Here is a 27,964-nt window from a genome sequence, read left to right as displayed (position 1 = left end):
ATGGAGGAACTGACTATCAGACCGAAGAGTGGACAGACAGACAGATAGATAAACCACTAAACTGATAAGTAACGGAATGCTACAAGCAGCTTTAAGGCAACGCTAAAATATATCTTACTTTGTAGTTCTCAAATTCATTTTAAAGCATTTGAAAAGAGCGGGTCAAATGAACAAAAGCTGTAACCAGAGAGGCCGGAAGTAAGACTGTTCCTGTTCCTCTTTTTCACTAGTGATAAAGGTCCCTTTGCAGGGATGGCTTGTGGGGGCATGAAACTAGGATAACTATTACCCTGCGATGTGGTGGCTATGTTTATGTAGTGAATGTGATTAAACCGACGTGATATAATGCATACAACAATATATATATATTTTTTCCACAGTTTTATATAGCGCGAGCTCGACCCAAAGGTATTAGAGTGCTTTACAGGAGCACCAGTTGCGTTACATGACACATTCATAGTGCGGGCTATCACCTTCTCTGGCAAAGCCGGCCCAGTCACATTCAGCACCATCCTGGGTGTCAAGCTGCGCCTTTCTGGCGCACTGTGAAGCGAGGGCTTGCTTCTTGCTTGAATCTACACCAGATGCGGTGTCTCGACCTCTTGTCACGCGAGAGTTGTGGGTGGGGGCCCGCGTGCACATTGGTGTCGACACACATAACCAGGGATACCAGAAACTGCAGAGCTCTGGTGCCAAGTAATCAACTGCCCCCTCCCCCAGAAAAGCATACCATCGCTACGGTGTGATCCCTGGCCACGCGCGAAGAAAAACCCACGTGTGCCACACCTACCGGAAGGGACGCCATTACCACAGAGGGTGGACAGCATAGGGAGATATTTATAGCAGCACAGTAATTAGTGTGGACAGAAGGAGAACACACGGAAATTATACTGTACAGAGCTCTGCAATGAGGACAGGGGAAGGCAAGTGGAATAGCTTAATATTGGGTCGGAGGCATTGGTGATGAAGCTGTGGGCAGCCACCAAGCCCTTGTTGTGGGGCCATCTTAAGGGGTACGTCCGCCAAGTCGAGGCCCAACGCCTACTGGGGGTGACTGAGCTCGAAGACCAAATACAACACCTGGAGGCTGTCTCGTGTCGTAATGTTACTGACGACGCTCAGCGCTCCTTGACCATAACCCACACGGAAGGGCAACAGGTATCCCGTGGCAATGCCCCCACCTCTGCCGACGACGACCGGCAACCTGGATGCTACAGGCGTAGCTGGGGGGGGGGGCGGTCCGCCCCAGGCGGCACTATTTTCGGGGCGGCACGGCGGCTGTAGTGCAGGCGCAATGCTTGCGAATGCTGCTGCACGCACGTGTCCAGGCCGGCCTGGAGTCTCCTGGAGAGTTGAGGCACGCTGCTACCAGCAGACTTGGGGTTTTTCGTACTTCTGATTGCGGCCACAAGCGCCCGTTAAATTGCAGCAAAAAGTAAGCGCGAGCAGGGTATTCTCCGCTTTTGTTTTCTAAGTCATAATTTAAATAGGCAGCCGCCGGCCCGGTAACTGTTAGGCTATAAATAATTCTCGTTTATTGTCAGGGCAGGCTCTCGCGGCGTGGATCCGATCACAGGGGGCGAGGCAGTGGAAGTTGTGAGAGGGTGGATGTCCTGTTGTGTGTGGTTCCTCCTCGCCAATGCCCCGCCCACCGGCGGCAGAAGCACACTCAGCATTCCCTCGTTAATCTACCGCGCCCAGCAGTAAGTTTCGTTTCTCCGCTGCTCCTCGTCTGTTTCGTTTCACTGGTGCGTTGGAGGCTCGTTTACTTCTGTTCCTTTCTGAAGAAAGAAAAATCATCAAGTCACCTCAGCGGCCAAGCACAGAGCTCCTGCCGTACAGTAGGAGATCAGGTGAGGGAGCAACGCCGGGACACCACCGCCTTTCTCCGAGGCACAGCAGAAAATGCCTCGGAGAAAGGGAGTGTCCTTTTCGGATTGGGGGGCGTGTTTTGCTGTTGTCTCCTCCCTGAGACTTCTCGCAAAAAACACGTCCCCCGATCCGAAAAGGACGGGGCATAATCGGAGTGACTGGACCTCTTCTCCAGTGGCTGGCCAGCATTTAAGAGGCCAGCCAATGGAGAACAGGAGAGAAAAGGGGCGGGTGCAAGCCCCTCTTCTCAAACTCATTAAATCTCGCGAGCGAGACTGCGCAAGCGCAGCCTTCGCTAGCCGAGACCTAAAAAACGATGTGGCTACGATGCATTTTTTTTACTCTGATCTGGCTAAAGGCTTTATTTCTACAGTTACTTCAGCATCTACTGCTAGCTAGGCAGGCCTGCTCATAGGTGAAGACTTATCTGATTGGTCTGTAGTAGTGTATAGAAAAACAATGGGAACTATAAACATAAGTATAATAGGCTGGGTTAGTAAGTGTGGCGTGTGGGTGAGTAGATACCTAAAAAAATATTTTTTGTTACTTAATTGGCCCTTAACTTACAGGAAACTGCATATAAATGTGATGCACATATCTTAAATAAAAATATAATGCAAGTTAAACTAATATGTGGAAATGCATTGTGTTGGTAGGAAATCACAGTTTGATCACTACCAAAAGTGCCAAGTTTCATAGGTCCAAACATAATGTACTGCTCCAGTCCAGGCTTTTTCTTAATTCTTGGATTTGTAGTCGTATTTTGTAATGGAATACATAATGGTACAAGTCCCAGAATTCAAAGAAAAATCCTAGACTGTGGTAACACATCACACATGGACATGGAACACTGAAGCAGAATTGGCATGTAGGCAAAAAGTGCAAAAAATGATTTGAAAGAAAGCATTCTCTAGTAATCTTTTGAAAAAGGTGCGGTTTATTTTCTGTTCCGATAAACACCTATCTCCTTGGAGATGGCCCAGCATCAATGCAGCCCTCACGCACACCCCAGATTGTGCTTTGTGTACTCTTTGGCCCCTGAGTAAATGTTTATAAGTACCCATGCTCTAGATGTTGCAAAGAGAAACAGTAGTACTAATCTTATGCGCTTCTTCTGTTGCCTCTGTTGTTTTTTACAGTAATTGCAATAATAAAGGGCGTACTATCCCTGAGACAGTAAAGTGCTTTTTTTGGACAAGTAGCATCTATGCATCTGTTGTAGCGTTAAATAGTGAGTAAGGTGGGTTTATGTGTCTGAGACAGCTTTGCAGACCCTATTCCCCCATGTTTGCACCACAAAAATACATTCCTTCAATTAAAATACTTCAGCTACATTACTACTTCAACTGCAACATTTCGATGTTAGATATAACACTAGACACTACAATACCAGCAGCACAACCATAACATTTCACAATATAACACACACCACCATTACAAAAGTACAATTAAACCACTGCAACTTGAATACAGAACACCAACAACAGTAGAACTACACTTCTCATACTACAAAATTATAACTTTGTTACTACAACAACAAATCTACTAAGCTTCAACAAGACTACAGCACTCAATTGATACAACTGCAAGTCTAAAGCTACACTTTCACAGCTACAACACTGCCCACAACACTAGAATAACAATGGTGCAACACAACTACCATACTGCTGTTATAATGTTACCAATAGCCTACAACACTACATCTGAAATCCTACAAACACAATAGCAGAAGTACAACTCTACAAGTACAGCACTGCAAAACAGCACAGCAAGTTCATATATGCAGAAGTGCAGAGTTGAATATGCTATTTATTACCATTGTTGAGTGTGGGGAGAGGTCATGACTCAGGAGAGAACGGGTTGGCCCTTCCTAACTGTAATGAAATTGGTTCTGCGCATATAATCCGACCGGATTTTATGCTTTTTGATCACCTGGTTTTTGTTTTTTTCACTGTGGGTGTGCTTCACAACTGCTGACTCACCCACAGTAAACGCACGGTAAATGGACTGTGCATGTTTACCACCAGTGGCCGCCTTTTAACCCATTCCGTGCTCATGACGGAACCACTCCGTCATGAGCCACGGGCGCCGTGTGCTCATGACGGAGTGGTTCCGTCATGCTGCGGCTGTTGGCGGCCGCTCCGCCCACGCGGCGCTAATTCCCCGCCTGTGCGGGCGATTAGCGCCGTGGGCGGAGTCATGACGGAACCACTCCGTCATGAGCACAGCTCGCCCGTGACTCATGACGGAGTGGTTCCGTCATGAGCACGGCGCCGCCGCTGTGCCCCCAAACCCCCCCCCAGCGCCGCGGCGGAATTCCTGCCGCGGCGAAGGGGTTAAGGTAAGGCTGCTGCAATGCAATAAGAGTAAGGGGCACTTGGCTGGTTACAAATGAACACTGGTGCACACAAGTAAGGGCTGTGCTTGGGAGACTGTCATGAGCAGCCTGGTGACTGTGTATAGGTAGCCTGGCGCAGAGGGGACTATGCAGGATTAGATATTGACCTGGGGTAGGCCGCATAATGTTAGTGTTCACTCATAGGGAACGTCAGTGTGGTTTGCTGTCTTGTCTGCAGTGACACTTTATTATACACATAGGGGGGACTCTACGGAACATGTGCACCAAGATCAAATCTGCACGTTCCAAAAAGGTATCTGTACATGTTTTGGGTCATCCAGAATGATCATATTTCTCTGGTTCATCTCAGGACCAGAGCTCAGTATTTTTGTCACCCTGCTGTGCCAAGTTAATTACATTTCTCTCCAACAGCAGAAAAAAATGGAGCAATTGACAGTGCTTCCCTCTGCTCCCTAGTAGGAAAGGGTGGGTTGAAAAATCTGCACCAATCAATTAGCTGTCACTTTGTAGCAGGGATGGGACAGCCCAAACCCACTGAACATGGAGGGATCCCAGACCTTGGTATACAACACAGGACGGGGTTCCTCTTTGAAGGTTTGGTGGGAAAAGGCCCTGACATTGATGTCAGTGAGGGGCGGAGCTGTGGCCTCTAGAGGAGAGGTGACCAGTGACACCTGGATGGCAACATCTTGAACGGTCCAAGCATGCTGTGCAGGAGAGTTGAGACCGGGGTAGAGAGTGGCCATGGCACCCTACGATTGGCCAGGGGTGTCCGGCTTCTAGAACCTTCCGACCCCACTTAAAAATTCTTGCACAAGTGGGGGAGAGTGCTTTTGTTGAAGCTGGACACTGGGACTGGACAGCGGCAGCCATGGAAAACTGGAAGAAGGAACCCCCTGATGCCCATCTGGACAAAGGACTTGGAATACAGTTGCCCTCAGGACCAGTGGATCTCTCCCCAGGACCATTAGGCTGTTCCCCTTACAATCCCTAAGGACCAGATGGGGGGAGGTCTGAACATTTACACCCAGGAGGAAAGAAGCACCAGAGGATAACAAGAATAAGGCCTGGCACAAGAAGCCAGTGGCACCAGCTCCCTGCAATGTGTTCTGCCTTAGGAAAGGGCACCAGTTGGCTAGGGCTCTCCACCCTGAGCAAAATGAGCTCAAGATCAAGCCAAAGATATGTGAGGGCAAAGGATTTGATCTTTGAACCCCCCCCCCCCCTCCACCTCCCAGTGGTGCCACAGAGTGTGTGGAGCTCTGCTACAAAGCGTGTAAAAACCACACCAGAGAGACACTTCCAATTTAAGGTATTGCCCTTTGGGCTGAAGAATGCCCCAGCCACTTTCCAGAGGCTAGTGAACCAGGAGGCCTTCGGTGCTGCTTACCTTGATGACATGGTAGTGCAGGAAGTGCTTCAGACTCTGCATCAGACAGGCCTGACTATCAAAGCCAGTAAAGGCCAGATAGGGCAGGAATCTGTGGTGTACTTGGGACACCTTATGGATGGGGGCAGGGTGCAGGCCCTTCAGGTCAAAATATAGACTATCCTGGCATAGGAGCCCCCTAAACCTGAGACAGAGGTGAGGGCCTTTCTGGGCCTCAATGATTACTGCAGGGTGTTTGTCAAGGAATATGGCACCATTGTTGCTCCCTTGACTAAACTGACTTCCAAGAAGCAGCCGAAGAAGGTGATCGGACAGAGGCCTGTCAGAAAGCTTTTGACTCCCTCAAACAGGCCATGTGCTCAAGGCCACTGACTTTTACAAAGAGTTTATTATACAATCAAATGCCTAAGAGCACGGCATAGGGGCAGTTTTATCACAGCTCAATAATGAGGGTCTAGACCACCTGTAGCTTTCATTTCTAGGAAGCTACTTCCTAGGGAACAGAGATAGAATGCTATTAAGAGGGAAGCTGTGATCTGGGCACTGACAAGGCTGAAACCAAACCAATTTGGGACTCACTTGTATAAATAGTACTACCTTTATTTCTGATATGGCAGCAATGAATATAAGGCATTGCAATTCCGGCCCCACTCATGTTGCTGGCTACCTATTGGACTCTATTTTTTCGAGTCTATCCAATATCCAATGCCCCTCAGCTCTCCCCTTGTGCTGGTCTGATCACTTTGCTGTCTGTTTTCTGTTTAAAACATCTGTTAACCTGTCAATTGTTGCATCGGATATCAAGGAAAAAACTTGGAACTGGGGTAAATTAGATATTGAAGTTTTCAATAAATTCTTATCTACTAGTGCACCTTCCATTAAACAAATGTCTATTTCTTCCTTGGGGGAGATCCATAATTGGATTCTTAAAGCCAGTGATGCTTGACTTCCAGCCTCTACTAAGAGGATTAACAACCACCGTCCCCCTGCCTCGTGATTTACTGAGACATTAAAAATCGAGAAAACAAAATGTAAAGCATTGGAAAGACGCTGGAGGAGGAACTACTCCCTGACACCAAACTTGTATATAAAAAATCCTTAAGAGACTATCATTCCCTATGTAGGACAGCTCGTGCTGATTATGATCTACTCCGCACTGAATGGCGATCAGCCAGTTAACATCTCTCAGCAATTATCCACCCCCATTCAGACAGCTAGTACTGTCAGTCATGGAGAAAGTATAATTGTTGAATCTGCAAATAAATTGGAATTTTGGTCACCCTTTGATATAAACTCTTTTAATCGGCTATTAGGGAGCATTAAATCAGATTAGCCCTGTGACCTTCTCCCTATCGCGGTGCTACAGCAGCGTGAGCTGCCTTCACTCTCTTTAATTATGGAGCTTTTGAATACCTCCCTTCAGGAGGCTATTGTTCCGCCTGAGTGAAAACACGCTATGGTTCTTTCACTTTTAAAGAAGGTGAATGCTGATCCTGACCAACTTTCTAATTTCCGGCCTATTTCACTGCTCCCAGTTTTCTCTGAAATTCTGGAAAAACACATTAAACTTCAGCTATCTCATTTTGTTGAAACTGTAAATTTCTTACACCCCTCTCAGTCAGGCTTTAGAGCCGGCTTCTCTACCGAGACTACCCTTCTTGGAGTTCCAGAAATGTTGCGCAACCGCTTGGATATTGGGGACAGGGTAGCCCTTATACTACTTGACCTGAGTGCCGCCTTTGACACGGTGTCTCACACCATGTTATTACAAGCTCTTCAATCTCTGGGCGTTGTTGGGTCGTCATTAAACTGGCTTACTTTTTTCCTTACTGACCGTACGTTCCAGGTTTTTTCTTCCATGTGTACCTCCAAAATCCATTCCTCTCTGTATGGGGTGCCGCAGGGGTCCATTCTTAGCCCCCTATTGTTTAATATATATGTTAAACCTCTGGCGGAGATTGCAGAGGAATCTGAGTTGTCCCTGTTCTCCTACGCGGACGATACCCCTTTTATTTTCTTTCTCTCTGCCGGGAAGGTGTTCAAACCATCTGCCCTCCAGGCTGGGTTGGGGAACATCGCATCTTGGATGCAAGCCAACCTACTTAAACTCAATGCTGACAAGACTGAGGTCTTAATTTTTGGGAAAAATAAAGATCTCTGGGGTCTGCATCACTGGCCTGCAGAAATGGGTACCCTGCCCCAGCCTGCTCATCAAGTCCGCAATTTAGGATTCATCATTGACGATAAGCTATCTATGCGCCAACAAGCCGTGAAGGTGGCCGCAACCTGTTTTACCATCCTTAAATGGCTTAAAAAAATCATCTGGATGCTCCCTCGTTCCACCCAGAGAACTGTAGTCCAGGCTCTTGTCACCTCTAGACTGGACTACGGTAACATTCTTTACCCAGGGTCTAACAAGGATGTGATCTGTAAACTACAAGTGGTGCAGAATTCAGCTGCCAGGTTGCTTTGCCAGGTTCCCAGAGTGGCCTCCATTTCCGGATATCTGCACGATCTTCATTGGCTCAGGTTAGAGAGCCGGGTTAAATTCAAAGCCCTGAGCTACATGTTCAAGATCAAATCCGGCTCGGCCCCTCAATACCTGAAAGCATTAGTCTGCCCTTACCTGCCCTCCCGTTTTCTTCACTCCACCACTCAAGCCAAATTTTCAGTCCCTAGGATCAGACTGTCGCGGATGGGTGGTCGATCCTTCACCTGTTTGGGCCCTTCTTTGTAGAACTCCCTTCCCATGTCGCTCCGTAACGAAACTGTGTACGGTAACTTTCTTAAAAGTTTAAAAACCTGGCTGTTTAACCAATAATTCGATTTTTTCTTTATTCCTTTCAGGCTGGCACCGGGAAACCCTTTTTGGGTAGCTGTGCGCCTTATAAAACTAAATTAAGATAACATAACATAACACTTCCTGGTTCAGACAAACTGCAGGCCCCTCAGATGGCTTATGCAGATGAGGGGAGAGAATCCAAAACTGTTGAGGTAGTCCATATCCCTACTGGGAATGGACTTCACGGTGGAACACCGTCCTGGGTCAGACCACTCCCATGCTGATGGTCTGTCCAGGTTCCTCCGCATTAGTGACGAGAACTCCCAGGAGATTGGGTTGTTCTCCTCACTTTCAGCTGGAGGACACATGTTAGACCTGTCAGGCTTAAGGTGGTCTTCCTCCAAACATTTTGCGTCTTACCCTCCATTTTCTTTGCTGAAATTCGTTTTTGTTGGCCTTAGGACACTGTGCATGTTACCACTGCTAACCAGTGCTAAGGTGCTTTTGCTTGCTTCCCTAAACATGGTAAAATTGGCTTACACCTAATTGTCCTATTAAATTACCTATAGGTTCCTTATAGAGTGGTATACCATATACCCAGGGCCTGTTAATTAAATGCTACTAGTGGGTGTACAGCACTTAAAGTGCCTCCCACTTAAGTAGCCCCTTAAAACATGTCTCAGGCCTGCCATTGCCGCCTGAATGCAGTTTAAACTGCCAATTCGACTTGGCAATATAACCCCCTTGCCCAGCCTTAAACATTCCTTTTATTCCATAAATGTCACCACTAAGGTAGGCCCTATGTAGCACATTGGGCAGGGTGCATTGTAAATAAAAGGTTGGCCATGTACCTTTAAATTTTACATGTCCTTGTAGTGTAAAACTCCTAAATTCATTTTTCACTACTCTGAGGCATACCTGTCCCAATGGATAACACTGGGTTGTCTTATTACATTTGCCAGTGCCAACTTTTGATCTAGAACAGATAAGCACTTCATGTTTAGCATATATGAAATTAGAATCAAAAATCCTTTTGAGTGGTAAAGTAGGATTTTAAATTACAATTTTGAAAATGCTACTTCTAGATAATTGCTATTTACCTGCACTTTGCTATGTGGTGCCTGCAGCTTGTCCTGCCTCACAGGACTAGGTGTAGTTGGCAGTTGGACGTTGTGAATCCCTCACAAACAGTCACACAATAGAGGGATTAGGTGTGTCTAAATGGGCCATCTGCTGGCAGGATGGGGCAGAGCAGAGCACCGCCCCCACTTGCAACTAAATAGGCTGTGCTCTGCCTTCACACAAAGGGCTTGTCACCACTGCATTGTCCTTGCAGCCAGTGGAGCCAGGGCTGGGGATTCAGGAAATTCCAACCACTTCAAAGAGAAACCTCTAGCCTTTCCTACTTCAAAGAAAACTCCAGGTATATAAATAGTCCCACTCTTCAGTTCACTTTCTGGAGCCGTAGAAGGACTCACAGAGGACTACCTGCTGCTGCGTGCTCTGTACTACACAAGACTGCTTTGCTGCACCTGGAAGGACTGCTTTGCTGCCTGGAGCCTACCCTGAACTCCCAGAGGTCTGCCCTGCTGCAATACCGGCCGCTGTAACGAAATCGCCCGAAACTAGCCGTGGCAAACAGCTCGGCCGCACCCCTAACACCCCGGGGGGCCAACCGAGCACTTTGCCAGGGCAAGTTTTGGTTCCCAGTGATGGACATGTACCACGCAGGTTAGACAAACTCAACTATAAAGTTGTCCCTTAATGTAAATGTAGACACCATGTTTAGCATTAGTTGGTCATGAACTGTATAGACAAAAGTGAGATATATTCACACCCACATTTTAGAATGATGCAAGCAAGGTCAAAATAAAATTGCCTGCTGTACACGAAATGAAACCAGAAGAAATAATAATTTAACCAACTATTTGAATAATATCATTTCCATCTGAGCACTGATAAAACGAGCATACATTCAGCAAAGAGAAATGCCACAGCCTTAGAAGGTAAAAAACACAGCCTTACAAATCAGTCAAAGTCTTAAGAAAATTGTACAGAAGGTTTTCCTGATAAGGATATTTACTCTGCTTTTCTAAAAACTACTTAAAGAAGTATCTGGCGAGTCAGTATTGGGATGTGTGATGCTTTTAATCTTTTTGGACTCAAAAGGGGGAAATAATATTTCCTGAATAAGGGCGATATCTGGTATTGGTGTTTTAAGCAATGGGGTCATACAATTTACATTGAAGGATATCTTATAAGGGTGTAAGGACTGGTGTCCCATATTCACATACACTGTTAAGACAATGTGTAAGGGTTCGACAGCAACAGTTAGAATCTATGGATGACTGTACAAGGTAGTAGGCAAATAGAGAGAATTATGGTATCATCTCACTATAGCGAAAGTCCGAGGGGTAGTTAAAGTCCAGGAGTTAATGATACCCCATCAACAACACTCAGGTCAGATCTCAGTTACAGGGTGTGGATGGAGAGAGCAATGGGCCAGTGGGGCGGAGCTAGCAGATATATGCGGGGTATGGCGCAGCGCAGGAGCCCAGTATAAAGTTCTAGGGTGAATTTCATCTGCTCCACGCACCGGCAGCCCTGTACCATCCATGAGTCATCAAATAAAGGCATGGGGGTGGAGGGTGACATTTGTTTTAAACATGTACATGTTTAGGCCTTGCCATGACGAGTAGGGTTCTAAGCCTTAATCCACCTTGCTCTCCTAGTTCATGGTTATCCTTCTCGGTGATTTGTATTAATGAAAAAACAAAGGCAGAGACCACTGTCCATGCTGATGCAGGGCCAGACTGTTCTACTGTCCCTTCAGGTTCTGGGACAGATTGTTAAAAGGGCTTTGTAATGAGGCAGAGGCTGAGGGAGGGCGGGGGAGGGACAGAGCAGAGAAAGAGAGACGCAGAGGGTGAGTGAGATTAACAACCATTCAGAGGACAGAGAAATAGACACTCACAGAGAGCAATGACGGAGCACTAGACAGATAGACAAATAGATAGACAGGGCCTGTAGGTGGATAGGGGGTCGATAGGGAAGGTGGACAGGAGATAGATAGATAGATAGATAGATAGATAGATAGATAGATAGATAGATAGATAGATAGATAGATAGATAGATAGATAGATAGATAGATAGATAGATAGATAGATAGATAGATAGATAGATAGATAGATAGATAGATAGATAGATAGATAGATAGATAGATAAGATTTGTCTGGTATTTCAATACAGAAATAGTGTTTTTTTTTTAACAAACTTTATTGATTTCCTCAAATTGTACAACTTCCGTCATCATTAGTATACTGCAAACCATCGCAATATCAACAGCTTCATCAAAGAGGCTCCAGAATAATAAGCTGTGAGACAGATATCTAAAAGTTACCAATGGACGAATCCAACACGTGGCATCTGGAAATGTTCAGGTTGTTGCATCATCCATAATCTTATTATTAGGTTGTCATCAATCTTGCCTCACACTTCTCAATCAACAGTTCCACCGTTAGTCCACCTCCGCAGAGGCGAGGAACCGCACAGAAAAGATATCGAAGAGCAACAATGTGTGAGTTCAACAGCTTGGAGAGTCCATTATCTGCAATGTTTTACAATCGATGTCTCAGTGGGTTCGCTTTATCCAAACCAACTTTAGAAAATTCCCCCCTCCCACCTCCCAACCACTTCCCCCAACCCAACTGCCCCCCCCCTGCCCTCCCCGCCCTGCCGGGTCAATGTAACTCAGGGTCTATGCATCAAAATACTCATACGGGGCCACCTTCAATCTCCCTCCCCTGACCTAGGGGTCTCCCCCACTCCAATGGACATCCCAGCTGTACTGGATATAGTGGCTTGGGAGGCCTGTTGCGTTATTTCCTGCAGCATTCCCCCCCAAGCTAGTAGCACCTCAGGCAATTTAGGGTCCCTCCTGGTGCTCTGTATGTGCCTCTCCTCGGCTAGGGCCCATTCCCGTAAATCTGACCTCCACCTTGCCAATAGCGGTCCTGGCTGTGTTAACCAGTGGATTGCTATACGCCTTTTGGCTATAACGAGCCCCAGGACCAGAAACCGCCTGCTTATCTTGCGTTTCGGGTCTCGCGGAATCAAGCCCAGTAGACATACACTGGGATCCAATGCAATTGACCATCCGGTTATCCGGGTCAGTTCTTCAATAACCGCCCCCCAGTACGTCTGGATCGATGGGCATGTCCAGACCATATGCAGAAAATCTGCTGGATCATAACAACACCTGTGACATTGGGGGTCTCTGGAGCCATCAATAGCGTGCAACCTTCTAGGGGATAGGTACGTCATATGTATTATGTTGTACTGGATTTGCTTAAAGCGGTTGCTCACTGCCACCTTCCGCACACTTTCGTGGATTCGCACCCAGTCTCGCGGCGTAAGCTCCTGTGGACACACCTGCTGCCATCTTTCTTCTATTTTTAGGGGGCCGGTCTTTTTATCATCCCTTAACGCCTTATAGAGGTGAGTCACACATTTTTGCCCTCCCGCCATGGCTATCATAGTGACCAGGGTCCGGGTGTGCCCCGGGGCCTTCGGAAACGTAGGCCACAATCGCCGTGCTGTTGCCGCTATTTTTGCATATTGCAGAAACTGCCCCACACCCAGCTCAAAGGCGGTCACTGCCTCCTGATACGTGATAAATGTATCGTCTGGGTACAGGTCGGCCAACATCAGGCAGCCCCCCTGACTTCTACGCCTCCGTTGACATTACTTGTTCAATCTGCGCAAAGGGCGGCAACTGCCAGAGGTCCGCCTCCGGGGCAAACGGTCTATCTTGAATAATTTTACGTACCACTCGATTCCAAATTCCAGCCCCAAGCCTCACCCGAGGCGGATCCAGCCTCCCAGCCCGCCACAGTAAAGCCCCGAGCTGTCGGTCTCCGTACGTACCGGCCAGCAGGGACCTCTCCCAAGAGGGATCTGCGTCCAACCATGCAATGGCATGTTGCAGTTGCGATGCAAAGTAGTAAAGCTCCGGATCCGGGATCTCCAAACCCCCTTTACCCCAGCTACGTTTCAGGACTTCTAAACTAACCCTGCATCGCTTCTTGTTCCATAACAGTTGGACCAGGAGAGAATCAAGTTCCCGAAAAACCCGGTGTGGAATTTCGAAAAAGGAGCCTTGCATGGCGTAGAGGCATCGGGGCAGGACCACCATTTTTATGAGTGCAATCTTTCCCATCAGGGAGAGATTAAGAGTATTCCAAAAGGTAATACTACCCTGTACCCCCCGGATTATCCTCCCCAAATTACGCTGATAGAACCCTTCCTCGGACCTATCAAGCCATATCCCCAGGTATCGGATCGTGTCCTCCGCCCAAGGAAGTTCCAGCTCTGGTTGCTGGTCCGTCCCCCAGTCAATGCTGGGCAGTTCCAGCTCAGCCAAATATGCCTCCACCGCCTCAGGGGCCGAGGGCGACGGCATCTCAGAGTATATTTTACGTAGGTGGGCCACGAATACGCTATTTATTTCATGTTGGGTATACACCATCTGTCCCAGGTCGTGTTTAATTGCCAAAATCGGGCGCGGCTGAGTCTCCATTCGAATCAGGCACGCCAGCACCCATCCTGCCTTATCTCCTTCCGTGTACCAACGACGCCTACTCTCAGTTCTAGCATATTTGCCTAACGAATCTGTTAAATAAGCTGGAAACTGCTTCATGTGCACAAAAACGTAGTTTAATGTGTACAGCACCACCAACAAACAAATAGTTGTTTCCCCTCCGTGTTCGCCACTTCAACTGTCCCCGATCACATCCCCATGGATACCAGAACACTCAAAGTGAGTATCTGTTCCAACATAGAACAACGTGCACGAGATTACAACACATCCCCTTTACACAATAATGCAGGAAATACATAATAACAGAAATACAAGCAAACAAAATAACATTACAATTAATTAAAAAGTATCCAAAAAGAAATCATTAAACCTTGCAGGGGTGCGACGCTGTCTTCGAGGGAAACTCCTGGGTTGTACATGCCCAGGAACTGGAGGAGTTGAGGTACTAGGAAAATTATCAGAACTTGAGGAAGAAAAAGAACCGGACTGATCAGAATGTGAAATACCACAAGGATTAGAACCCAAAGAAGGATCTGGCCCTGTGTATTTCACAAGCCTTGACATACTCCACTTGCACCCATTTTGCAACGTAACAACATTCTTATGAATTGAAGAAATCCTGAAAGGACCCATAAATTCCGAAACACCTTTTCTTGAAAACCTAGGTTTCTTAATCAAAACCCACTCACCAACGCTCCATAATTTGGACCTAACAGCATTCTTGAAATCAAAACATTTTTTATACTCCGTCTGATAAGAATTAATCCTCTTCTCCACCTCCTTCCCATCCACAGAGGTCAAATCATTAGGAGGAAACCAAGTAGGATTCAACTTAGATTTGGCATGTCTGCCACGCAGAAGGAAGAAAGGCGAGTTACATATGACATGGTTGACCGTGGTGCGATGAGCCCACCAAGTATCACGCAAAACATCTTTTAGGGGGGTTTTAGTAGCCAACGCTGTTTGTACACACCCCTTGACAACACGATTCGTACGCTCAGCAAGACCATTGGCCTGAGGAGAATAAAGAGCTGTCTTAAGATGAAAGACACCAAGGTCATCCAAAAATTCCCCCATCTCAGAAGATACAAACTGTACACCATTGTCAGTGATGAGATATTTCGGAAGACCCTCACCAGCAAATTCATCCTTCAAGAATTCTACAATAACTCTTGTGTTGACATTACTCACACATTTGGTAGACACCCACTTGGAAGTGTAATCCACCAAGAGAATAACAAACTTTTCAGACGGCGCAAGTAAATCAAATGAACCCATAAGATCCAACCCTAACTTTGTCCACGGCTGACCAGGAACTTCAACCGGAGACAAAGGAGCACTGTTCACAACTTTGGACTTATCATTAGACGAACATAGATGACAATCTTTAACTACTGCTTCCACCTGATGATCCATGTACGGCCACCAATAACTTTCCCTCAGTCGTGATTTAGTGAGACTCCTTCCAAGGTGCCCCTCATGAGCCAAATTTATCCGTTTCGGTCTCAAAGACAAAGGAGGAATAAATCTGCTACCTCTCATTAACCCTCCATGTAAAACAGTCAGTTCATTCCTAATGGACCAAAAAGGACTGAGATCTTGATCAACATCCTTGCAACAAACAGGCCATCCCTTTATGATAAAATCCTTAATACTGGAAGATAGAGAATCACCAGAAATAGCCTCAGTCCATTCTTCCTGAGAGATAGAAGATTCCTTAACCCAAGAGACACAAAGAGGTTCAACATCGGCAAAATCATCATGTACCTGTAAAGGCAATCGAGACAAACAGTCAGCAGCCACATTTGAAGATCCAGGCAAATACTGTACTTGAAAATTGAATTCCTCTAAACCTTCACTCCAACGCTTCAACCTAGGAGTCAATCTGTCACATTCCATACAAGAAAAAACTTGTACAAGAGGACGATGGTCCGATTTAACAACAAAGGGAATGCCCCAGAGGTAAAATTTAAAATGCTTAACTGCCCAAACAATTGCAAGCGCCTCCCTCTCAATACAAGAATATTGTTGTTTAGCTTTTCTTAAAGCCCGAGAAGCAAAAGCAACAACCCTGTCAACACCATTCTCAACTTGGGATAATACCGCACCCAACCCAGATAAACTTGCATCAGTGGTGAGTATTGTTCTCTTCTTGGTATCAAAATGGCCTAAGCTAGGTAATTGGCTGATGGAACGTTTAACTATTCCAAAAGCAGTCTCACACGCATCATTCCACTCAAAATGAATGCCCTTTTTAAGCAAATTCCTTATAGGTTCAACTACAGATGCAAAACCCTTTATAAACTTGGCATAAAATTCGGCCAAACCCAAAAATGATCTAACTTGTTCTTTGTCAATCGGAGTTGGAGCCTCAACAATACTCTTAGCCAATTCAAGCTTAGGTTGAATGCCCTCCCCGGAAATCACATGCCCAAGGTAAGTAACTGAGGACACACCAATTTTGCACTTCAGTTTGTTAACAGTAAGGCCTTTACACGCCAATTTCTCCAGAACCATTCTTAACTTCGCATCATGTTCCATGTCATCTTTACCATAAACAAGAATGTCATCTTGAAAAAAGATGACTTTTGGCATATCACCAATGACCAACTTCATGATGCGTTGAAAGCGTGCCGCAGCTGACGCCAAACCAAAAGGCATCCTGATAAATCTGAATGCTCCTAATGGTGTTACAAAAGACGTCAGATGCCTAGAATCAACATGAAGTGGGACTTGGTGATACGCCGAAGACAAGTCAAGAACGGAAAAAACCTTTGCACCACTTAGCATGGATAAAGACTCATTAATGTTGGGCAGCGGTTGGCGGTCAACCCATATCTATTTATTCAGACTTCTAAGGTCCACACACATGCGAATTCTCTTTCCAGCATTCTTGGGGGCTAAAACTACCGGAGCCAACCATTCAGAAGATTCAATTTCCTCAATGACATTTAATTCAATTAACCTATCCAACTCTGATTTGAGAGGAGATAACATCATGTTTGGAACCTTCCGAACCTTATGGACACATGGTATTGCATTATGCTTCAAAATAATGCGATGTTCAAAATCTTTTAGCAGGCCCAACTTATCTGTGAACACTTGAGGAAATTCCTCGAAAAATTTGTTGGAATTAGGAATGCAGTCAATCAGCATGACTTGATCAGAGGCCTTGAGAGCATTGGGATTCAATATTATACCCAAATCTCTCTGATGCCTCCAACCTAAGAGGTTATCACCCCTTTGTGCCACATAAATCTTTCCAATGGTTTCACGACCCTTGAAGAATATACCCATAATCGTGTAACCAAACACATTTATGCGTGACCCCCCATAGCTAACAGGATTGATATCAGGAGCAAGTAGTGTAATGTCAGGAAAAGTTATTTTCCAAATTTCATCTCCAATCATCGTGAACGGAGAACCAGAATCAGCTAACACAACAAAACTTTCGCCACCAATCACAACATCACATTCAGGCATAGATATGGGGTCAGCATCCACAATACCATCACTCCTCACATTAGAAATGACCATCCTTGGACTAGTAGCAGGAAATTCAGCATTTTCAAGACATTGAACCTTGCCAGGGGACTTACAAACCCTGGCATAATGACCTTTCATGCCACATTTTAAACATGTGGCAGATTTTGCAAAACAATTAGGAAAATTAGCAGTATGATTCGAGCTCCCACAACGGTAACATTTAATATTGCTACGATCAATTTGAAGCTTCGTTTTAGGAATCTGAGTAACTTTGCTAATATTATCCTCTGCAACAGCTTGCTGAACCACTGTCGTAACTTCATGAATACTACTAGGGGTAGAGGTGCAGTCTGCAGAGGTCTTATGTTCCTTCATTTCCTTCACCCAACCCGAAGTATTTTCCATGCCTTCTACAATGGCAATAGCTTCACGTAAAGACGGGTTTTTGGATAAAAGTTTTTCCTGGACTCTAGGACTGTTTGTACATCTGACTAGCTGATCACGGATCAGTGATTCAGTTAAGTCTCCAAATTCACATGTTCTGGCTAAGGTCTTCAGAGATGCTACGTAGTTCCCAACTTTCTCCTTTGGTTCCTGAATTCTCATGAAGAACTTATGACGTTCTAACACAACATTTATGCGAGGACCAAAGTAATTTTCAAGCATCTTCATGGACATTTCAAAAACATCTGACGGTTCCCCCGAACCATCACCCATCGGAAGTTCATCAATACTGTCATAAATATTCCGGCCCTCAACACCCAAATTATGCAGGAGAATGGCTTGTTTCCTTATTGCTGAAAATCTTTCACCTCCAATTGCCACCAAGTAAGAATCAAAAAGATTTCTCCATCGCTTCCAAGGAAGCTGTGACGCCCTGAACGTCTCAGGATCGTTTAACAGACACGATAATGAGAACGCAACCACTTGTGAAGGTTTAGTTATTTTAATGAAGGCAAAAAGAATACAAGGAATAAACAAAGGTTATAGTCACTGGAATCCTCCAGGCTAAGTACGTTACCAGCCCACAGCACGGATGGTCCTAACCGTCCTCTGCATATACGCCGATCCCGGCGTATGCCAACAGAGGGCAGAAATGAAATGGCCGACAATGCCAATCGGTAGGCTGTGAGGGGCACGAAGAGTGTTGGGGAGAATCGAGGAGTCAGGGAAACACCCAGCCGGGGTCTCTACCTGAAGGGAGCAGCCGCTCAACCTCTTCCTCAGACTGCACCGGGACGCGGAGTCACCTCCTGGTGATGCGTCACCGATACCCCAATCACAAGCAAAGAAGACTGAACCGAGAGCAGCCGCTCGATCGATCCCGTGGACTTCCGAGTCTGTAACGCGGCAAACACCTCCTGGTGTGCGTTACAGCTGGCAGTCCCTGTATCTCTGGTCGGGCTGGGAGTTACGACTCCAACCAGCAAAAGCGCCACTGCGCTTGGACTCAGCCGAGTCAAAAAGCGAAGCTCAATGGTTATCCGGTAGAGCTTCCGGGTCCTTCACAGGTGACGATGGGGCAAGACACGGCCCAGGGAGTAACGACTCGACCTACCTCCGTTCTTGCCTTACTGGAGCACCACTCCGGAACACTGCTCTACACTAAGCAGGTACGTCGGTGTAAACACAATATCCGACAGCGTTGTACCTCCCGGTTCCTCCCTTTATAGGGCGTGTTTTCCTTGAGTTATGTAACAGCTCTCCTGTTTACATAAGGGCGTGTTTTCCTTGAGTTATGTAACAGCTCTCCTGTTTACATAAGGGCGTGTTTTCCTTGAGTGATGTAACAGCTCTCCTGTTTACATAAGGGCGTGTTTTCCTTGAGTTATGTAACAGCTCTCCTGTTTACATAACCTCTCAACCGCTAAGCATCCTGGGAGATGTAGTCCGTTTTCGCTGGTTACCGTTTTCCTCCCCTCGCATGACAGGAATTCTTGACAGTACATCCTCCCTCTCAGCGGCTCCCCCCGGGTCCAGCGCTGGCAGGAAAACGCCGATGGAACAAGGAGACCAAGCGCGGAGCATGAACCCCTTCAGCCGGTTCCCATGACTGCTCCTCCGGGCCATAGCCTTTCCACGCAACCAGGTACCACAGCTTCCCCCGCGCCATTTGGACGCCCGTATGCCCGACACTTCATACTCCACCTCCGACTCCACGCATACCGGCCTAGGTGTCCCAGACGGCTTGGAGGGTGCTGGTTTGAGCAATGATACATGAAAGACAGGGTGTATCCGCAATGACTGGGGCAAGCACACCTTCACGTTCACGGGACCCATACACTTGGTAATTCGATAGGGGCCCATGTACTTGGGATGGAACACACTGTTCTTTCGAAACCTCATGTTTCTTGTGGATATCCAGACGTAGTCTCCAGTGCGGTACAGTGGCCCGGGCCTTCTCTTCCTGTCTGCCGCAGCCTTGTATCTTCTCTTGGCCTCTATTAGGACAGCCCTTGAGCGCATCAACGTGTCCTTTATGTGTGCCACCCTGTCCGCTGTGGCGGGAATCCTGTCCTCTCTGAACGGATGTAGAAATGGCAAGAACCTGGGATGTTGGCCATAGTTGCCATAGAACGGAGATGACTGTGTGGAGCTGTGAGTGGCGTTGTTATAGGCTATCTCTGCAACCCATAGCAAGTCGACCCATTCTTCCCTGCCCTGTTCCACCAAACATCGCAGATACTGTTTGAGCGTTTGGTTCAGACGCTCGGTTTGGCCGTCCGTTTGAGGGTGGTAGCTGGTGGACAGGGCGGTCTTAACATGCAGCGCAGTGCACCAAGTCTTCCAGAATTGCGCAGTAAACTGCGACCCCCGGTCCGACACGATCACCCCAGGTAATCCATGCAGTCGTACCACATTCTTTAGGAGTAGTGACGCCAATTCCCCGGCCGTAGGGACTCTCTTGCAGGGGATGAAGTGCCCCATTTTCGTCAAGTAATCCACCACCACCAGTATTGCCGTCATCCCCTGGTCTACCGGTAGGCCCACCACGAAGTCCAGTGATATGCTATCCCATGGTCTATCCGGGGTCGGAAGTGGATGTAAGAGCCCTTGGGTTCGGCCATGGTCGGCCTTCATGGTAGCACACGTAGGACACTCCTGTCCCCACCTCCTGACATCCACTCTCATGGTTGGCCACCAGAAATGCCGTCCCATGCTAGCCACCGTTTTTTCAAAGCCCAAATGACCTGCGCATGGAGAGTCATGGCACCAGATGAATGCTTGTTTCCTTAGCCTAGGCGTGGGTATCAATAGGCACCTGCCCTTCAGGGGTATCCCGTCCTTCAGCTGCCATTCTCTGTGACTGAGGAGCCACCTCCGCCATGCGAATGACCTGATCCCTCTTTTTATTCCCCTCAGGAAAGTATCCGGTTGGATAACCCCCAATACCATTCTCGGGGAAATGATGGAATGCTCGGTCGCAGGCAATGGTTCCTTAACTGCAGATTGACGGGACAGGGCGTCCGCCTTCCGGTTTTCCGTCCCCGGCCGATATGTGATGCGGAAGTTGAACCCCGCAAAGAAGATCATCCACCGCAGCTGTTTGGGAGAAAGGTGTCTTGTGGCCGTCATGAACTGTAGGTTCCGATGGTCCGTGTACACCGATACCACATGTCTTGCCCCCATCAACCAATGCCTCCATTCGGTGAAGGCGTCCTTGATTGCGAGAAGCTCCTTCTCCGCAATATGGTAGTTGCGTTCGGCGTCGTTGAGTTTGCGGGACATGTACGCAACGGGATGAAGCACCCCTGTGTCGTGGTTGCGTTGGGACAAGATAGCCCCCAGCGCCACATCCGATGCGTCCGCTTCCACCACTTAGGGGAGATCCGGATCGGGGTGAGCCAACACCGGCGCCTTACCAAAGGCGCTTTTCAGGGCCTCAAAGGCTTTGTTCGCTTCAGGGGACCAGACAAACTCCTTGGACTTCCTCAGTAGCTGTGATATTGGGGCCACCAATCCTGAAAATCCATCTATAAACCGCCTGTAAAAGTTGGCGAAGCCAATGAAACTTTGGACGTCCTTCACGCTTTGGGGCACCGGCCATTCTTTCACCGCCTTGATCTTTCGTTCTGCCATCTCCTGTCCCTCTGGACTCAGCATCACTCCGAGGAATTCCACGGATGTGACGTGGAAGTCACACTTGCTGAGTTTACAAAACAGCATGTTTTCCCTCAGCTTTTGGAGCACAGCTTTGACGTGGTGTACGTGCTCCTCCACACTGGACGAATAGACGAGGATGTCGTCGATATATACGACCACGTAGATATCCAACTCCTCTCTGAATACCTCATTCAAAAAGTACTGAAAGGCTGCCGGGGCGTTGCACAGACCGAACGGCATGACGAGGTACTCAAAAAGGCCGAACCTGGTCTTAAAGGCGGTCTTCCACTCGTCTCCGTCCCTCATGCGCACCAGATGGTATGCCCCTTTCAAATCCAACTTGGTGTAGATACGAGCTTTCTTGACCTGTTCCAGAAGTACACTGATGAGAGGCAAGGGGTACTGATTCTTTACGGTTATCGCATTCAATGCCCTAAAGTCCACACAGGCTCTCAGCTCCCCATTAGCCTTCAGGATGAAGAAGAGTGGCGAGGCGGCCGGAGACTTGGACGGCCGGATGAATCCTAGCTTGAGGAGTTTATACAGGTACCCCCGGAGATGCACGTTTTCAGGCTCCGTCAGGGCATACAGCCTGCCGCTGGGAACGCTGGCCCCTGGCACCAGGTCGATCTGGCAGTCAAACTGTCTATGTGGTGGTAGCACTTCCGCTTTCACCTCATCAAATACATCCTCAAAACTGTGATAAGCCTGGGGGAGAGCCACATCTTTTTCTGCCGCTGTAGCCACCGTCTGACTCCCGCTCTCATCTGCGTCAAGGGATTCCGTTCTTATTCCACAATGCAGGATGCAATACGGTGACGTCAGTTCGATGCGATGTGTTGGCCAATCCACAGAGGGGTTGTGTTTCTGTAGCCACGGCAATCCCAATATGACGCCATATTGGGGCGCTCGGATGATGTTAAAATCGATTTGTTCCAAATGGTTCCTCCCACATCTCATCGGAAGGACCCCCGTGTGCTGCCCGATGGGCCCCGTCACCAATCGCCTTCCGTCTACAGCATAGACGTCTTCGGGTACAGCTTTGGGAAGAAGCACTAGCCCTAGCCTGCATGCCTCGTTGTGGTCCATAAACATGCCAGTGGCCCCTGAATCCACCATGGCCACAACGGGTATCCACTGGTCATGCACTCCCACGTGCACCGTGAGAAACAGGTGTCCTTGTCCCTTAGTGACCGAGTTGGAAAGTGAAGGGATGGATGAGTGACTCCGAGATGCCCCTTCTTTGGTCTGGGAGTCCTCTAGTTTTCCGCCGGTACGTCCACCACGGCTGTTACCGACCGGTTGGCCCGATAACGTGACGTCTTCGGTTTGGCAGGGCATTCACGTACGTAGTGGCCTTTTTTGCCACAATATAGGCACAATCCTTGTTTACGGCGTGACTCTTTCTCCGTGGCTGTGAGGCTCGCTCGTATTGCGCCGATGTCCATGGGTTCTCCCTTGGATGCGGTGGAAGTTTCAGGACTTCCCACTGTCACATAGGATGGAAGGGATTTTCCTTTTCTCCCATGATCCCCCTTTCTTTCACTTAGCCTATGTTCCAGCCGTAATACCAGGTTGATAAGGCCCTCACATGTCTTGGGTTGTGGGTCAATATGAGCCACGGCGTCCTTGAGCTCATCGCACAGCCCGTGATGGAAGAGCGCCGTCTGTTTAGCAACAGGCCACTTGGTTTCCGCAACCAGCCTTCGGAACGCGTTGAGATACTGCACCAGGTCGTTGGATCCCTGTCTCAACTCAAGCATTTCACGGTCCGCCGTGTACGAGTCAGCCCTTCTGTCGAAGACCTTCAGGAATTCCTCGCGAAAAGCACCCCAATCACATAAGATGGGGTCGTCCCTGCTCACCAGAGGTACGGCCCATTGTGCCGCGTTTCCAGCCAAATAGGATATAAGGAAAGCCACACGAGCCTGACTCGTGGGGAACGCCCTTGGTTTGCACGATAAATGTAGCGCCACTTGTGTGAGGAATACCTGCACTGTGTTAGGATCCCCACTGTACCTCTCTGGTGTTGCCAAGGGGACGGCTACCGGCATTTCCACTACTACCGCAGGGGTCTGGTTCGTGAGGGAGGTGCTGGGCGTGAGCGGGTCCAATTGGATAGCATCCAGTCTGGCTTTTACATCGGCTGTTTCTTGCCTGGAGGCAGCCAATTCAATTTGCACGGTCGCCAAAGCAGCCAGCACATCATCAAGTGTTGCCATGTCTGTTATCGACCGGGAGACAGTTAGTGTTATTAAGGTCGGATATTTTGTAACGCCCTGAACGTCTCAGGATCGTTTAACAGACACGATAATGAGAACGCAACCACTTGTGAAGGTTTAGTTATTTTAATGAAGGCAAAAAGAATACAAGGAATAAACAAAGGTTATAGTCACTGGAATCCTCCAGGCTAAGTACGTTACCAGCCCACAGCACGGATGGTCCTAACCGTCCTCTGCATATACGCCGATCCCGGCGTATGCCAACAGAGGGCAGAAAGGAAATGGCCGACAATGCCAATCGGTAGGCTGTGAGGGGCACGAAGAGTGTTGGGGAAAATCGAGGAGTCAGGGAAACACCCAGCCGGGGTCTCTACCTGAAGGGAGCAGCCGCTCAACCTCTTCCTCAGACTGCACCGGGACGCGGAGTCACCTCCTGGTGATGCGTCACCGATACCCCAATCACAAGCAAAGAAGACTGAACCGAGAGCAGCCGCTCGATCGATCCCGTGGACTTCCGAGTCTGTAACGCGGCAAACACCTCCTGGTGTGCGTTACAGCTGGCAGTCCCTGTATCTCTGGTCGGGCTGGGAGTTACGACTCCAACCAGCAAAAGCGCCACTGCGCTTGGACTCAGCCGAGTCAAAAAGCGAAGCTCAATGGTTATCCGGTAGAGCTTCCGGGTCCTTCACAGGTGACGATGGGGCAAGACACGGCCCAGGGAGTAACGACTCGACCTACCTCCGTTCTTGCCTTACTGGAGCACCACTCCGGAACACTGCTTTACACTAAGCAGGTACGTCGGTGTAAACACAATATCCGACAGCGTTGTACCTCCCGGTTCCTCCCTTTATAGGGCGTGTTTTCCTTGAGTTATGTAACAGCTCTCCTGTTTACATAAGGGCGTGTTTTCCTTGAGTTATGTAACAGCTCTCCTGTTTACATAAGGGCGTGTTTTCCTTGAGTGATGTAACAGCTCTCCTGTTTACATAAGGGCGTGTTTTCCTTGAGTTATGTAACAGCTCTCCTGTTTACATAACCTCTCAACCGCTAAGCATCCTGGGAGATGTAGTCCGTTTTCGCTGGTTACCGTTTTCCTCCCCTCGCATGACAGGAATTCTTGACAGAAGCAATGGCTCACCTTTCTCACAAAGGAATGCAGGTGGCTGGCTCATTGAGGTCGAAGACATTTTGAAAAGAAGAAGAAAACCAGGTTTCCCAGCACGTTAGCAGCAGAATCGCAGAAAGGGCGTGAAAAAAAACGAGTTCTGCAATTAATTCATCTCCCCGTAGAAAGCCCTGAGTGTAACCAAGGTTACCGAAAACAAAATGGAGGCACGTCTAACATGACGCGAACGCGCTGATGAAACGCGTTGATGCGTGATGACACCGCTTGGAGAGATGTGGAATCCGCAGCTCGTGACGATGCGCATGAAGTCAGGAGAGTCAGCGCGAGCCCTGCGAGCAACCGTTATACGCTGGTAAGTGAGAAATCCCCTTTGCGTATAAAGTCAAACATACAAAGTCAACATCCGGCAAATTATTATATCCCAAAACGACTTGCCTGTTTCAAGACACACTTCCTTTTCCGTTGCTCTTCTCCTCAGCAACACGAACGAACACAGTCCCAAAAGCGGTATTCCATACTCCGCTAGTCCTTGAGGGGAAAATTCAATTCTTGCAGAATATATATATATACTCCAGTCCAACCGCTTACATGCGAACGCTGTCAACACATTAAATTCTTCCCGCAGACCTTCGTGGGTTCTTTAAGCGTCGGTGGTGCTCCAGCTCTCGATCGTCGCCAGTGTTAAATAAGCTGGAAACTGCTTCATGTGCACAAAAACGTAGTTTAATGTGTACAGCACCACCAACAAACAAATAGCTGTTTCCCCTCCGTGTTCACCACTTCAACTGTCCCCGATCACATCCCCATGGATACCAGAACACTCAAAGTGAGTATCTGTTCCAACATAGAACAACGTGCACGAGATTACAACAGAATCCTATAAGTCTCCTATCCGTCGCCGCACTTCGTCCCCTTCAGCCGACCTCTTCGTATTCGTGGGGAGTTCCTTTTCCAACTCCTCCAATCGTTCCTCCTGCCGCCGTAGGTCATGTTCCAACACTTTTTTGACCCCCACATCCGTGGCCCGGCATATCCCCCTAACCACCACTTTCATTGCGTCCCACTCAGTCGACCTGTTGCTGGCGGATCCCCAATTGATCTCCATATATTCATTCAACCCAGTCGAAATGGCGTCTTTATAAATCGGGTCGCCCAAGGCTTCGATATTGAGCCTCCAAAGTGGTATCTTCGATCTCGGTCGGGCCAGCGAATAGGCAATCAGGAGTGGGGAATGGTCCGACAGATACCGGGCTAGATATTGCGTCTGCGATACCCGATAAATCGCCGTCTGTTGGATGAAGAAGTAGTCCAATCTGCTAAAGGTGTTGGCAGCAGGTGTATGGCATGAGTACACTCTACGACTAGGGTTATGGTGGCGCCACACGTCCTGTAGGCCATAATTAAGAATCATTTGGCTCATTGCTTCTCTAACATGGGGCTTGGCATCCGATTTGGGGGGGAATCTGTCGAGCTCCCCATCTAGGGCACAATTGAAGTCCCCAGCCACCACCAATTCTGTATCCGGGTCTAGATCCAGCACACCCAGTACACGGCTTTAAAACCCCCCGTCGTCACTATTCGGAGCATAAACATTTACCAGGCAGATACTGCACCCATCAAGGGTCCCCTTCACCGCAACATATCTACCCTCTGGATCCTGTTTAACATGCAGAGCCTGGAAGGGGACTCCCGGTGCCACCCATATTAGCGCACCCCGGGCAAACCCCGAGTAGGATGTGGCAAAGAGCTGACCCCTCCACCTGCGTTGGACAGTCCCCCCAAAGGTGGGTTTCCTGGAGTAGAGCTACACTGACCCCATATCACCTTAGGTATGATGCTACCCGGATCCGTTTCACCCTGTTATTGAGCCCCCGCACGTTCCACGTAATTAGTTTGTAATTCTGAGTACCCCTGTCATGGATGAATATTTGTCGGCATCCTAGTTCCCCGCCTGTGGTGCGCGGACCCCCCATCAATGCCATATCTTGCCCCCGCCAGCGACCCAAGACTTCGATCCCCTATGTGCCAACATGAACCAGACCCGGCGGCAACCCCAACAAACCCCCAACTGTAAACCCCAACTCCCCCCACCCACAGGCGGTAGCCCGTCATTCTCACACCTGATCCCGGTCTGAGGACTCAGAACCCCGCCCCAAAGCTCCTCCCACCCCTCAAGATACCCCTCTCAGCTTAAAATAAGAAAAAAAAAACAATTACAACTGCACTCGTTCACCCAAATCCTCGTGACCTTCCCACCCTTTTATGACTCTGTGAATCAGCCGACTGCCTGGCACCGTTCACCCCCGCCCGACCAAGGTCTAGCCAGGCCGCCTCGGCACTCCACAGCCGGCACACCTAACCAGCTTGTAGGCGAAATAAAGTACCTTCTTCCATCATGTCTCGTACCCCCCCTCCCATTAGTTCAGAGGGCTCAGTGTTCGTGCACCAATGTCTCCCAGGGGAGCCAAGTGCCCAGCGGGTCAAACTCAGTACTCACAGTGTCTATGGTGATCTATTCCGGAAGCACCGCGTCCGGGCTCTCCCTCACTTGTCTTCGGAGCCTACCATATCTGGGCCGGTGGCACCCTCTAAGTCTGACTGTGTTTCCTGAACCAGACAGAGTAGGGAGAACTGGTTCTGCGTCTGGATGCCCTCTCCCTCCGTGCGGAGCGTGCCATCCGGTCCCACCATGATACGCCCCTCATCTGCTCGGTCGTGGTCACGCCTCTGTCGTCCTTCCTCGCGGCGTTGCCGGCTCCGCTGTCGATTGCTCCGACGTCCCTGCTCCTGCCATCCCTGATTTTGGTCCGGGCCGGCCAGTCCCAACGAGTCCATCCAGTCAGCAGCTTCCGACGGAGTACCAAAGAAGTAGACTCTGTCAGCATGTTGTACTCGGAGCCTGGCTGGGAACATCAGGCTGTATTTTATATTATGGCTACGCAGCCGTCGTTTGACACCCAGGAAATCGGTCCTTAAGTCTTGGACTTTTTTAGTATAGTCGGGGTAGATGTGGATGTCTTGGCC

The sequence above is a fragment of the Triturus cristatus genome, chromosome 1_2 (genome assembly GCF_964204655.1).
Source record: "Triturus cristatus chromosome 1_2, aTriCri1.1, whole genome shotgun sequence".
NCBI classification, from domain to species: Eukaryota; Metazoa; Chordata; class Amphibia; order Caudata; family Salamandridae; genus Triturus; species Triturus cristatus.
The sequence above is the reverse complement of the archived record's forward strand: the minus strand, read 5'-3'. Positions refer to the sequence as shown.